General features: G+C 39.2%; 1 long non-coding RNA gene across 1 annotated transcript; it reads right to left on the bottom strand.

Moving 5' to 3' along the window:
- Window positions 1–664: 664 nt before the first annotated feature.
- On the bottom strand, window positions 665–1,445 carry LOC126628194 (uncharacterized). Its single transcript, XR_007625313.1, has 2 exons — window positions 1,089–1,445; window positions 665–905 (listed from the first exon to the last, which is right to left on the bottom strand). It is a non-coding gene; the product is annotated as an uncharacterized LOC126628194 (long non-coding RNA).
- Between the last annotated feature and the right edge of the window lie 12,602 nt (window positions 1,446–14,047).

Here is a 14,047-nt window from a genome sequence, read left to right as displayed (position 1 = left end):
GCTTCCAAAGATTTCGTTCATCCTATTATAGTTAGAAGAGACGAAGCGCGTAGATAAATGAGGGAAGATTTGGCTTTAGGGAATACTAGCAAAGAAGCCCGCACTCCTCTAGGGTTTCAAACCGTAACCAAAATTTAACACACTCATTTCTAAATTATTCAAAAATAAATGAAAGCAACTGAATCACATGATATTTTATCATCCATGAAGGAATGAAAAAGTTTTTGTCTGATTTTTCAAATTGTGAGATGTATCAGGTATCAATTGTTGTTTGTGTCTTTGTGCTTCTCATTGTGAGTTCTTTTTGCATATTACTTTGAATTTTCGTAGTTCAAAATTTGCAATGATCAACAAAAATGGGATATGCCTATGTGATTTGGTATGAACTAATGAATGGTTTGCAATTAATTAATTTCATTCTGATGTATAATCATTTGTATTAGTTTCATAATTTGGAATCAGGAATAACAGTTAAACTGGGCCTTGAATTACATCATCAGCCAATACTTTTTCCTTTTGCTTTCTGTGAATTTTTTGGTTGCTTGTTGCAAATGAATGGATTTGGAACTTTGAACTAACAAATTAAGCAATTCAAGCAGATTATATATACCCTTAAAAGGTTTAAGAGTAGATATAAAATTACTTAATATTAAATCAAAATAAATAGATGTAGCTATGTATATTTTCAGCAATTTCAGACCTTCACTCCCATCATAGGACTTAAATCACATTTAAAAATAAAAAGTACAAAATGACAGTTGTACTTTTAGCTTCGTTTACAAAAAACTCCGTATACAACTATGTATTTCACAAAAATTTGTGTAAAAGGACTTGCCTCGGGGATGAAGTACTCCGTCCTCTTACACACACCTATGCCAAAATCTCTCTCAGGTAACTTTTTCAACCTGTAGAAGCCAATATATGAAGGAAATCATTCAATGCAATTGTATTAACCTTATTTGAAGGATATGAAAATGAATTTTTTTCACTAATAATACAATATGTACAACCATAACCCAATTCCAGAATCCATTTCAACTCCCAAAATTACACAAAGTTTACTAAAATTTCAAGCAAAGATAACGAACCAGGATTCACAATTCACTTCAATTCTCAAACATGCTCACAGATTAATGAAACAACAAAGAACCAGTGAAATTTTGTGTAACTTAGAGGAAAATTCTCATCTTGACGACGAGCATTTGGCCTCTGAACATCAAAACAACACCCATTTGGTGGAGAATTCTGAAGGTGTCACGAACGGGAGCCACGTGAAAGAACAGGATGCTCAGAGCAATTTTTATCCGGAGAACAGTTCAACATTTTTATCCGTTCGTTCTTTTGAGTTTTTGGCATCAATTTGTAGCAGAGCGAGAAGTGGTGGAGAGGAGGCAACGAAATGACGCGAAAAGAAGAGGTATGTGTGGATCAAAGGGTGTGGCAGCATCCAGACTTGGGAACAGTAAAGCATGTGGATGAAAGGGTGTAAAAAAAGGAGTAGGATTCTCTCCTCTTTTTTTTTCCTCCTCTTCTCTCCCCTCCTATTTGAACGGTCATGGTTAAACCACGTCAACATCTTATATTAATTTTTTTTATAGAAAGAGAAATACAAAATAGAGAATGTGAGAGAAGGGGATGGAAAGAGGATGGAAAGAGGAGGGAAGAGAATCCTAGTCTGTAAAAAAAGCACCCCAACGTGTGGATGAAGAGACAGGGGTATTATCGGAATTTTACTATCTTGTCAAATTAAGTGGGCAATAAGAGCTACAAAAAAAGGAGCATGTCCATCTTTACACTGTGCTTATGAACAATGTTTTTTTGCCATAGCGCTTTAGTATATATATTTTTAATAGATGGCAGATACCTAGTTTCTGTAGGGATGATTTAACAACTAATAATTTAATTGCACATTTATTTCTTGTTAGATGGACAAATATATAGGTTTTATAGTACTATGCCTCTGTTCTGGGTCAACACATGATGTCAGAAAGTACATGTTTCCCTATTATGCCTCGCTTTTGAAACATACCAAAAACAGACCAACGGTTCAATAGTATAGTAGTTTTTTTCATTTTATTTTATGACTGCATCTAATCTTTAGGTTAGGTTAGACTGCTTCCGTATCCTACGACGAGATCAAGCCATTGAACTAGGCAAATGAATAGACAAATACCTAGTCAAGTTTGATGTAGCTATTTAGGGATTCAAACCACTACATATGAGAATTGTCTATTCATGATCGTCTATCGGATGGAAAGACAGAACGAGGGCCACGTCACAGCGTTGTGTACATCGTTTTCCCGATGCTATTGTAACTTTGTGAAACTGTATGTAGTAAATAGGTGAATGATTTTGTATATGCCGCCTGGCAGAGGGAATCCCGTCTCGCTTTTGGATGCTTTTGGATGCTGCCCTGTGTAGTGTCTTCTCTAATGGGAAGTCCAGCTTAAATTTCTGGGTTCCGAAATGAGGTAGAAGAAGATAGTCACCACTCAGTGGGTAATACTATGTTGGAAAATACTAGAGATTTTAATTTGTGGTGGATATACATTTTCAGTCAATCAACAACAACTGTGTATGGAAGTCTATGGCAACTGGATCTTGGACAAAGTGTATGGGTTGAGATATAAGGGCTTGATGGACTTGGGTTTAGTGTTCTTTCATGATCCCACTTTGCTTGAACTTGTATCCCTATTAATGCATCAACCTTTTATAGGAATTGGAAACGTGGGTTTAAGTGAGAAGTCAACTTCTGTGGATGGTGAGTTTTTTTTTTTTTTGACCTTACGCCGTGATTTCAAGGGTAACACTCATCTCGGCCATTGTGGTACAGGATCACTTGCATGTGGATGGTGAGTTTGATATTAATTTTTTATGAATGTTACCACAATGGATTGAAACTGCCATTATAAGCGGGATGAATGAAACCGCCATTTCAATTCATAAAAAATTAATATCAAACTCACCATCCACAGGCAAGTGATCCTGTACCACAATGGCCGAGATGAGTGTTACTCTTGAAACCACGGCGTGAGGTCAAAAAAAAAAAAAAAAAAAAAAAAACTCACCATCCACACAAGTTGACTTCTCACTTAGGAAACCCACGTTTCCAATTCCTATATAAGGTTGATGCATTAATAGGGATACAAGTTCATGCAAAGTGGGATCATGAAAGAACACTATAAACCCAAGTCCATCAAGCCCTTATATCTCAACCCATACACTTTGTCCAAGATCCAGTTGCCATAGACTTCCAGACACAGTTGTTGATGATTGACTGAAAATGTATATCCACCACAAATTAAAATCTCTAGTATTTTCCAACATAGTATTACCCACTGAGTGGTGACTATCTTCTTCTACCTCATTTCGGAACCCAGAAATTTAAGCTGGACTTCCCATTAGAGAAGACACTACACAGGGCAGCATCCAAAAGCGAGACGGGATTCCCTCTGCCTGGCGGCATATACAAAATCACCATCCACTGGCTTTATTATAAGATGGATGGTGAGTTTGATATTAATTTTTTATGAATTGAATTGAGTGATTTAAAGGATTGAAATGGCGGTTTCATTTCTTGGGCTTTTGAGTTTGTTAACGGTGAGGTTCACCAGTGTGCAACAGCACATCCCGCTTATAATAAAGCCATACTTTCATTATAACCTTTTATGAAAACTTCTCCCTCATAAGACTAAAGAGCAAGTTCACCCATAGTTCTTTGCCATGGCTAGATCCCAAATCCAATCCAACATTCACCTACACCCGTTTCTTCAAGCCATGGCTCATGGAGTCTTGGCGGTAGCCATGCCGATTCTAGACCCAAGTCTTGATCCATGGAAGTTCCTATTCACGATGGATGGAGAGTAGCATAACGATAACAACCTAGCTATTCTAAATTAATCTCATCCGTTAAATAATTAGTGAATAATAACTGTCATAGCAGTTACTCTTAACAATGGGTGAAAAGTGTTGAAAGAAAAGCCAAAATAATTTACTATGTAAGTAAATAGTAACTTCCACAAGTCCACTACTAGACTCAAATTCACCAAAAAAGTGAAAATGCTTTCGGAGATGGGGCAAACAGGTAAGACTTTGCCCCTTGCCTAACTGCATTGTTTGCATTATTTTGAATCAGCAACAGGAAAGGAAGGGCCATGCTGTATAGGTGTAAGCTCCCGTGACAATGTGACATGTTCAATAGGAAAGTAGAAAAAGGAAGGCAGGCCTGCAATTCCTGCACAAGCTGTTGGTAATTTCATTTTCATTTTGTTTTTACCTTTGCACAGCTAATTAATGTCTTTTTTTTAAGGAGAAATTCTCTCTTCCAACTAATACACAGCACTAATAGTGTCATCAGTCTAATGAATGTATACCACATGTTCAAAATTACACTAACAATTCAATAGATGTTCAACATGTGGGGCCATCGCGTCACTAGTAATATAAGGGTATCTCACCCTATAAATAGAACTAACTAAACTATTCAGTGTGGCGTCAGTAATACATGTATTTTAGCGGTTAAATTTAGTTTTTTTTTATAATTGTTTAAATTTTTTTTTATTCAATCTCGGTTATTCATAAACTCTAAGAAAATAAATTCTCTCTGTTTGGTTTGATTTTTAGGTAATTCTCTCTGAAACCCTAAAAACTAAACCCCAAACGGATTTTTCTATGGACTTTTGTCCATCTTGTTTTGGCACTTGTGAGTCTAGTCAAATATCAATGAAACCTCAACAGCTCACCACTGAAAGGTGAAAACATTTAGGAGAGAAGAAACAGGAAAACAGAAGAATCAAACAAAACCAGGTAGGGTTTGAAATCATGGAAATGACAAAAACTCCCGTCGCAGACAAACACATGCCATAAAGGTTTCTGCTTTCCACAGTTCTTTTTCTATTTGCAACTTTTCTCGATTTTTATAATTTGAGTATCAGATCGATTTTTTTTAATTGATGAGAACCAACTATCTAGTACCAAACATATTAACAAAGAAAAAACATAATTAATATATATCTGTTGCAGTCCTATTAGATTAAAAATATGGTTGTGTAAATTCTAGTGTATCTATGAGTATTTTGTATATATTCCCTTTAGTTGTTTAATTCCTATAGAGTTGTAATCCTAATAGGATAAGTATTTAACCTTCCCTACTACTATAAATAAAGGCATAAGGTTGTGATACAATACACACCTCAGAATTACATCTCTCTCTTTTCTCTCTGTTGCCGCCAGCCTCTCTCCCTTTCTGTCCTTTATACAGTTCGGTCAAATAGACCTACAACAAGTTATCAGCATGCTCTTGCTAGAAGCTAAGGAACTGAAAGATCGTGGAGGAGGCTTACTTCTACAACATCAAAGGCTTTTAATTATTTTCTACCAATCAGGTTCTTCTAAAATAAATTAAGATATTTAAAAAAAACCTTGAAGCATGAAAACATTCCCCATGATGCATGAACCCCCTATATTTATATTTTCCTTCCAATTATATATATTGTATATGTTCATATATTTTGTCAATATATATACTTGTTCATGCGTTACGCATTTATGCCATGTGGAATTTGTGAGTCAAAGTATTGAAATTAATTTAGAAGCAATTAGGGTTTTTAACCCTAGAATTATAAAAAAAAAGAAAAAAAAGAAGGGATTATGCAGCACTGCTGCCGCACCACCGTTGCACCATCGTGGCACCACTGCGCTGGCCTGCAGCCTAACCGCGTGGGGAACGATGTCGTTTTCGACACCCTGGACCAAGCACAGCAGTCATTTGGGCTTGCTACCATTAACCCACAACTAGGCTTTGGCCTGGGTTGAATTGCATACGAGCCTAAAGCCCCAGTCTATAACCAAGCCCAATCAAGAATAACCCGAAGCTATGATGGGCTTGTCCTTAATCGGGCTTGAAGCCTCGGCCCACTCCAGTATGCCAAAAGCTTGTTGGGCTTTGCCTTTGCCACGGCTCGCGACTCCATAAGCTAGCTCATACAGCTGGGCTTGTCCTTACGGCCCAATGACCTAAAACCCAACTTCGGCTAGGCTTCCTTGCACCACCCGCAAGCCAACCTTGCCCCGTGCACTAGTCTTGGCCCACATCGCCAGCAACTTTGCTGCTGGGCTTCCCAGACACTTTGCCTGCAACCATGTTTGGGCTGCTCCACAGACACTTGAGGCCCATATGCCCTTTTAGGGCTTTGCCTTACTCACGACACCCATACCCATCGCAATTGGGCTATGGATTTTCAAATCTAATGCTATCTTTTGGCATTCTTTATAATTTAAACTCGAATGTTATAATTATTTTTGCTTCTACGATCGACCCATAATGGTCCCGATCTATTAAATTAATTAAAGTGGCCAGTAGTCCACTAATCTAACAATTAATCCGAAATTATTGGCCTGAAGCTCACTTTTTGGCAATTAACGATTCAATAAATTATTTCATTTCTTTGAACCGTTGACTTTCTTTCGTAGTCCCGAAGTACTCACACTTAGGTTCCTGAAACAATCCACAAATCCACTACACTTTATTGTATATTGTATTTTGTGTTCTTGTAGGTACCTTTATATATGAACTGAATGTTCATAACTAAATCGAACCTGTAGTTTCAAATTTAGTGCCTTTGAAACCTGAAGTTTTAATTCAAAACTTACCATATAAAACCCATAGCTTTCATGCTTAAATTAAACCAATACATGTCTATAGAACCTGAATGTTCTATGATGTATGTCTATGGCTTTCCATATGACTCACCATGTTTTGTTGTATCCTTTGTTTTAGGGACATGTCGAACTTGAACAAGCTTGATTTCATCGCTCTGGAAGTCTCTGGAAGAAACTACCTAAAGTGGGTTCACGATGTGCTCCATCTTACTGCAAAGAGTCTTAGAGCTACTATCGAGGAACCAATCGACGATGCACCCGTCGATGAAGCTCAGAAAGCTAATGCTATGATTTTCATCTGCAGACACATCCATGATGCATTGCAGACTGAGTACTTCACAGATGAGGATCCACGTACCTTCTAGCTCGCTCTGGCCGATCGCTTTGATCACTAGAAAGACATTTACTTGCCTGAAGTAAGACACGACTAGCAGTATCTATACTTGCAAGGCTTTAAGTCTATGAATGAATACAACTCTGAAATTTGTAGAATCTGAGCACTACTTAAGTCCTGGAGAAGACCTACTTGACTTTCAATGCCACCAATATTGTTCTGCAACAATAATCTAGGGCACAGAAGTTCACCAAATTTTCAGATTTGATAGCTATTTTACTTATCACTGAAAAGCAGAACCAACTTTTGATAAAGAATCATTAAGCTCGACCTACTGGTTCGAACGCTGCGTCTAAAGCCCATGCGACCAATTCTAACAGCCACAATCGACGAAAATCCCGTCGTGGCAGTGGAAAATGGCGGCAAGGCCCACCATGGGCCCAAGGTCAACAAAAAAGAGGCCATCTAAGGGAGGAAATTTGACCCAGAAGTGCCAACCCCTTGCCCTTAAGGCCTCAAACTTCAAAAACAAGGGAAAGGCTACCATTCAATCGGCTTCCACTGAACTAGACATGTGTTATCGCTGTGGATCAAAGAATCATTGGTCACACATATGCCGAGCTAGCCCGAGACTATTGCCAAGTATCATTCCCGTCATAAGTTTAACTTTACGCTTGTAGAACTTCCTGAAGATATTACTACAACTCTGAAGGTTTCAGATTTTCAGGAGGCATTTGCTCCTATGGAAGAATAAAGTTTTATTTTTCTAAGACATGTTAGGGTGTTTTATACCCTTAGTGGCCGAACCCACTAGGAGTGGCCGAACCCCCCCCTAAATTTTTAGGTTTATGGTTTAATTTTCGAACAATTTTTCTAAGTCCTTGGAATTATTTGTTTGGTTTTGGTTTGTTTTGAATTATGGATAATTATTTAATGGAAAATATTTCTTGAATTGATTAATTAAATGAATGGAATTATATTTATGCTTGTAACCGATTCAATTAATTTATTTCTAGGTATGACTAGTGGGGAATTTAGTTGTCTGGCTGATAGTGCCACCACGCTCGCCATATTGTGAGAAACACTATTTTACTAACTTCGTACCTAAAAATGCACTTCTGACAACCCTCTCAGACCCATCCAACCTGATAGAAGGATATGGGAAGGCTCATATAATGTTGTCCAATGGTACTAAATTAACCATTAAAGAGGCAATCTATTTTCCACATCCCGGAAGAACGTTACTAATTTTTAGAGATATTCGAGATAATCAATATCATGTTGAAACCATTGAATAGAATGGTTCTGAATTTCTTTGTATCACTTCTTACGAATATGGCCAGAAGCGTATTCACGAGAAGCTGGAACATCTCCCGAGTGGGTTGTACATAACAACCATTCGCGCTATTAAGACCCATTACGCAGCTGGCCCTATGGTCGAATTCTGGACCACTTTGCTGCTTTGGCATGATCGAATGGGATACCCCAGACGAGATATGATGCGCCGTATCCTCAAAGCATCATATGGGCATCACTTGAAATCTTAGCTCGACCATCCGCTTTGCAAAGCATGTTCCCTGAGGAAGTTGAACATTCAACCCTCACTTACAAAGATTATTCACGACCCCCTTAAGTTTCTTCAGAGGATTCAAGGGGATATTTGTGGACCTATCCAACTAACATGTGGACCATTTAGATACTTAATGGTGTTGGTTGATGCATCGACGCGATGGTCACATGTCAGTTTATTGTCCATACGCAATGTTGCATTTGTGAAACTCCTAGGACAAATTATTAAGCTTAGGGCTCACTATCCAGATTATCCGATCAAGTTAATTCGTCTGGATAATACTGGAGAGTTTACATCACAAACCTTTGACGATTATTGCATGTCTGGTAGGATTGAAGTTGAACATCCTATACCCCATGTTCACACCCAAAACGGCCTAGTAGAAGCTTCATAAAGCGTTTTCAAACGATAGCTTGAACTTTGGTTATGCGAACCAATTTGCTGGTATCTTCCTGGGGTCGTGCAAAATTGTACGTAGCTATAGGTCCCCTAAGGCCCACAATTACCCAACCTTATGTACCATTACAGTTGGTTATTGGATATGAGCCTAACATCTCACATTTATATGTGTTTGGGTGTGCAGCCTATGTGCCAATAGCGTCGCCATTACGTACCAAAATAGGTCATTAGAGAAAAATGATAATCTATGTGGGTTATGATTAGCCATCCATTATTCGCTACTTAGAGCCCTTGACAGGAGATCTCTTTACCGCATGTTTTGCAGATTGTCACTTCGATGAGAAAGTCTTCCTGTTGTTAGGGGGAGATAACATCACTAATGTTCATGTAGAACATCGTGAATTGTCATGGAATACTCCCACTATGTCTCATTTAGATCCCCACACCCTTCAACTTAAAATTGAAGTGTGACATATTCTAGATCTTCAAAGCATGCTTGATGCTTTTACTTAACGTATGCCGTAACACTGTTGTGGAAGGCTAGACCATCTAGGGTGGGGCGACTGTACCTCCCACACCACAAGGTACACTAGCGACTAGCCAATCACCTGCTCCAACCCTGAAGCGTGGCAGGCCTCTTGGTTCAAGGGATTCACGACCCCAGAATAGGAAAACGGCACAAACTAGTGACCCTAGTCTGAATCTGACCATTTCTTACTCATTTTTTCCAACACATGAGGTTATTTTAGATTACGGTGATATTTTACATGAGACATACCGCCCTTATGAAAATCACGAGATTTCGGTCCATTACGCAGTATTGGATGAGGTTTAGAATCAGAATAAGATGATTGTCGATGATACATTCGCATATACCATTGCTTCCGACATTATGCTTAGAGATGATATTGAACCACGTTTCGTTGATGAATGTCAACGTAGAATGGATTGGTTAAACTGGAAACAAGCAATCCAGGTCGAACTTGATTTGTTAGCCAAATGTAAAGTGTTTAGGCCTATAGCTTCTACTCCAACACATGTGAAGCCTGTGAACTATAAGTGGGCTTTCGTGAGGAAACGTAATGAGAAGAATGAAATAATAAGATACGAAGCATGCCTCGTAGTGCAATGTTTCTCTCAACACCCTGGGATTGATTACGATGAGACATATTCCTCAGTATGGACGCCATAACATTTTGCAACCTTATAAGTTTGGTAGTTTCCAAAAAACTGAATATGCAGCTTATGGAAGTGGTAACCCCGTATCTAAATCAAGATCTAGATACGGAAATGTACATGAAAGTTTCAAAAGGACTTCCATTGACTGGTTCAAATAGTTCTAGACCACAGAACACTCTCTCGATTAGATTGAGGAGATCGCTCTACGAATTGAAACAATCCGGGCGGATGTGGTATAATCGTCTGAGTGAATATTTGACAAGTCAGGGTTATGTGAACAACAAACTATGCCTATGCGTGTTCATTAAGAAGTCACATTTCAGATTTGCAATCGTTGCAATTTATGTCGATGACATGAAACTCATCAGAACTCCCGCAAAGTTTGAGGAAATTGCCGTTCACTGAAAATCGGAATTTGAGATGAAATATCTTGTGAAAACTCGATATCATCTCGGCCTGGAGATCGAGCATTGTTCAGATAGAATTCTAGTACATTAATCGAACTACACCCAAAATGTGTTGTGACGTTTTAATGAGGATAAAGCGAAGCCTTCGAGTACTTTTATAGTTATTCAGACTCTAGATGTTAAACAAGATCCCTTCCGTCCAAAAGAGGATGAGGAAGAGATTTTGGAGCTTGAAGTTCCATACCTAAGTGCAATTGGTGCTTTATTGTACTAGGCTCAATGCACTAGACCTAACATCTCCTTTGCTGTTAATCTTTTAGCTAGATATAGCAATGCGCCTACGCGCAGACATTGGAATGGTGTTAAAGACATTTTCCGTTACCTCAAGGTGTGACATATTTGGGCTTGTTCTACACCTATGAATCCTCGAGAGGTGTCACCGTCCTCTTTGGTCCTTGGGTTGATTCTCACCTCGTTGGTTATGCAGATGCTAGTTATATGTCTAAGCCACATAGGGCATGTTCTCAAGCAGGCTATTTCTTTACTGTTGGAGACACCGCTATATCTTGAAGGTTTACCAAGCAAACACTAGTTGTGACTTCTTCGAACCATGTTGAGATTCTTATTCTACATGAAGCATTGGGTGAGTGTTTTTGGTTGAGAGCAGTCATGGAACATATTCGAAGAACTAGTGGTCTTTCTTCCGTCGTTGACCTTCCTACAACGATCTTTGAAGACAATGCAGCATGTATCGAGCAGTTAAAGAATGGATACATCAAGCGAAACAACACCAAGCACATTGCACTGAAGTTCTTTTATTCTCACCAGCAACAACAACATCAGAACATTGAAGTCAAGCAAATCCGTTCCCAAGACAACCTAGCTGATCTTTTCACCAAGTCATTGCCTAAGTCTACTTTTTAGAAGCTCATCCAAAGAATCAATATGCGTAAATTATCTGAGTTGAATCGCTTGTAGTTATTTTATTTGGCAATTACGTTTAACTCAGGAAGAGTATTCATAAGCATACTCACTTGATCTTAATGTACTATTTTTCTTACGATTAAGAGCATTTTTTTCTACTGAGTTTTTGCTACCTAATAAGGTTTTAACGAGGCACCCATCCTAGGATGATCATATTCCGTTGAGTTAACTACTTTCGCCCTGTTTGACGTAGAGATGGGCAAATGGGTATAGGACCCGCGGGTAGGGATGGGTAATTCAGGTTCGGGGCAGGTAAAGGGTGGTTCCAATTTTTTGAGATTAGAAATGGGGCGGGGCGGGGCTGGTCGATAGTATTTAAGGGGTGGGCCAAGTCTTAGGATTTGGAATAACGGGGCCCCAGAATGCATGTTTCTTCGAAATCCCAATCCTTCATTTGCATCCAAAGCGTCGTCAAACAACCCACAATTTGCAAAGTGAAACCTTCTCATCGGAGGGCTAGGAATATACGGCGGATCAAAGATGAGTGAAATCACTAGGAATTTTTGCAAATCGATAACAGTACGAGCAAGGAATTGTTGTTTCTTCCTTTTTCGTTTTCCTTGTTGCACCGAGCTACAAATATTGGGTGCTTTGAGCAAACCTTCAATGCACAAATTAGGTCGGTGGAGGCTAGCGCTTAGTTGTCTTATTCCAAGACATATAAGCCACTCCACTTCAGTTGGTCATCTTAAAATCAAATGGGCATCCTTGCTGAAGTCACAACAAGCACCACCACTCTATAAATAACAATCGCCATCGTCGAGGTGAAAGTATTTCTTCTCAAGTGATAATGGAGAACACAAGTGGAGTCGGCAGTTGGTTGAGCATCACTACACCTCGTATCTTGGCATCCTTGCTGCTCGTTCCTCCTTATTTTCTGAAGTATCAGCTTAGGCGACCAAACGTTAAGAAAATTAGAAATTGTATGTCTATGGCTTCGGCCCGCGTGACTCATTCAACGGGTTGAAGTGTTGAGTTTGGGAAAAAATCATGCCGAGTGATCTCCTTGAATTTGTTCCTGACCATGTCGAAAAGCTCCATGTGGTGATGACGTGACGGGTGCGAATACGTGGAGACTTGGCGGAGTGACTCGCTGAACTATCACAGACTTGGTAAAGCCCAGACCTTCACTCGGTAAAACCAACTCAGCCAGCCACTGTGCTCAACCACCTTGACTCGCCTGGCCCTTTCTCTAATGAAAACTCATAGATATCCTTACTCAAGTCCTCGACCTCGCCTTGTCAGCATAAAATCCTATGGAAGCGTCACAATAGATCATCTTTCTCAACAGATCATTCGCCATAGCAAGGTGCCAATGATTGTGGGATTCGGCCGAATGCAATCCATCTAAATGCTCAATGACCACCAATAATCAAGGACTGAAACAATAAGACTTGGTCGTATGCGAGATTCGGTCGAGCTATATGGCCAAGGACAATAAAATCGAAAAATCACTGAAGATATTAACCACCAAATGCCATTCACCCCATGGAAATATTAAAGCCACAAGGCCTACCATCTCATAAGGGTGACCTTTTCTATTTGATTCCATCTACTGGAGTATATCGCTTGTTACCCCCTATTTTCTTAAGTATCAGCTTAAAGGCCGAATGGTTAAGAAAATATTTTATTCATCTATTTTTTTTAACAAAAGAAAATAAAAACGGCTGAATCATAATCATGAAAAGACCAACGATGCTTTATTCCAAACCGAGATCTTTTTACATCAAAGTTTTCACTTTGAGTTTTTCCAAAGTCGAATAAAAGTTCATCTTCAGATATGTTTAGCTTGACGAAAGATTTTTTACCATCGGCCGCCGAATGTGTTGGAAAATTATTATGCCCCCTAGGCATAATTACTTCGTTAATTTCGGCTTTTAACTCAAATAACTTCGCCGAACAAGATTGCTCCATAACGGCTTTATCGCCGATAACCATATCGACTATCGGTTTCAGCGTCCAAGACCATATCTTCGCCCTGCTTGTAATTGGAGTACTCCTCTCACGAATCATATTCTAAGTCGATTTTTTGCTCAGAAACCAGAACTTTTTCTTTTAGGCCTACCACACTTTCTATCTCAACTCAAAAAAACAAGTGGCCTAGGTTCTTCTTCGACCGTCTCGACAATTTTCTTAGGCTGAATTTTGATTGTGGCAGAGTGAAGAATTGCTCCCAGGCCTTTTTCCTTTCTTTTTCAAGAATTCTACTCATATCACAAAATGTTCTATATAATTTCTCATAGAGTTTTTGTTGCTTCTCGACATTTTCCTTTAATAGGCGCCAAACCTCACCCTCACTGAGATCTTGATATATCATGTGAACTTTGTAGTTTTAGCACTGGGTCCTACCGGGCGTGCCAAAATGTTAACCCTAAAAACTACCAAGCCTACGTGGCGCGCATGCCGATTAACTAATAAGCTAACTACATCTTTCGATTATGTGCGGGGCGTGCCAACTAGACGGCCGAGCTCGGCCGGTGAGTAAAATGTGTGGATGCGGCGTTGGGTGCGTTG

The sequence above is a fragment of the Malus sylvestris genome, chromosome 7, assembly GCF_916048215.2.
Source record: "Malus sylvestris chromosome 7, drMalSylv7.2, whole genome shotgun sequence".
NCBI classification, from domain to species: domain Eukaryota; kingdom Viridiplantae; phylum Streptophyta; class Magnoliopsida; order Rosales; family Rosaceae; genus Malus; species Malus sylvestris.
This window is presented reverse-complemented; position numbering and strand designations above follow the sequence as displayed.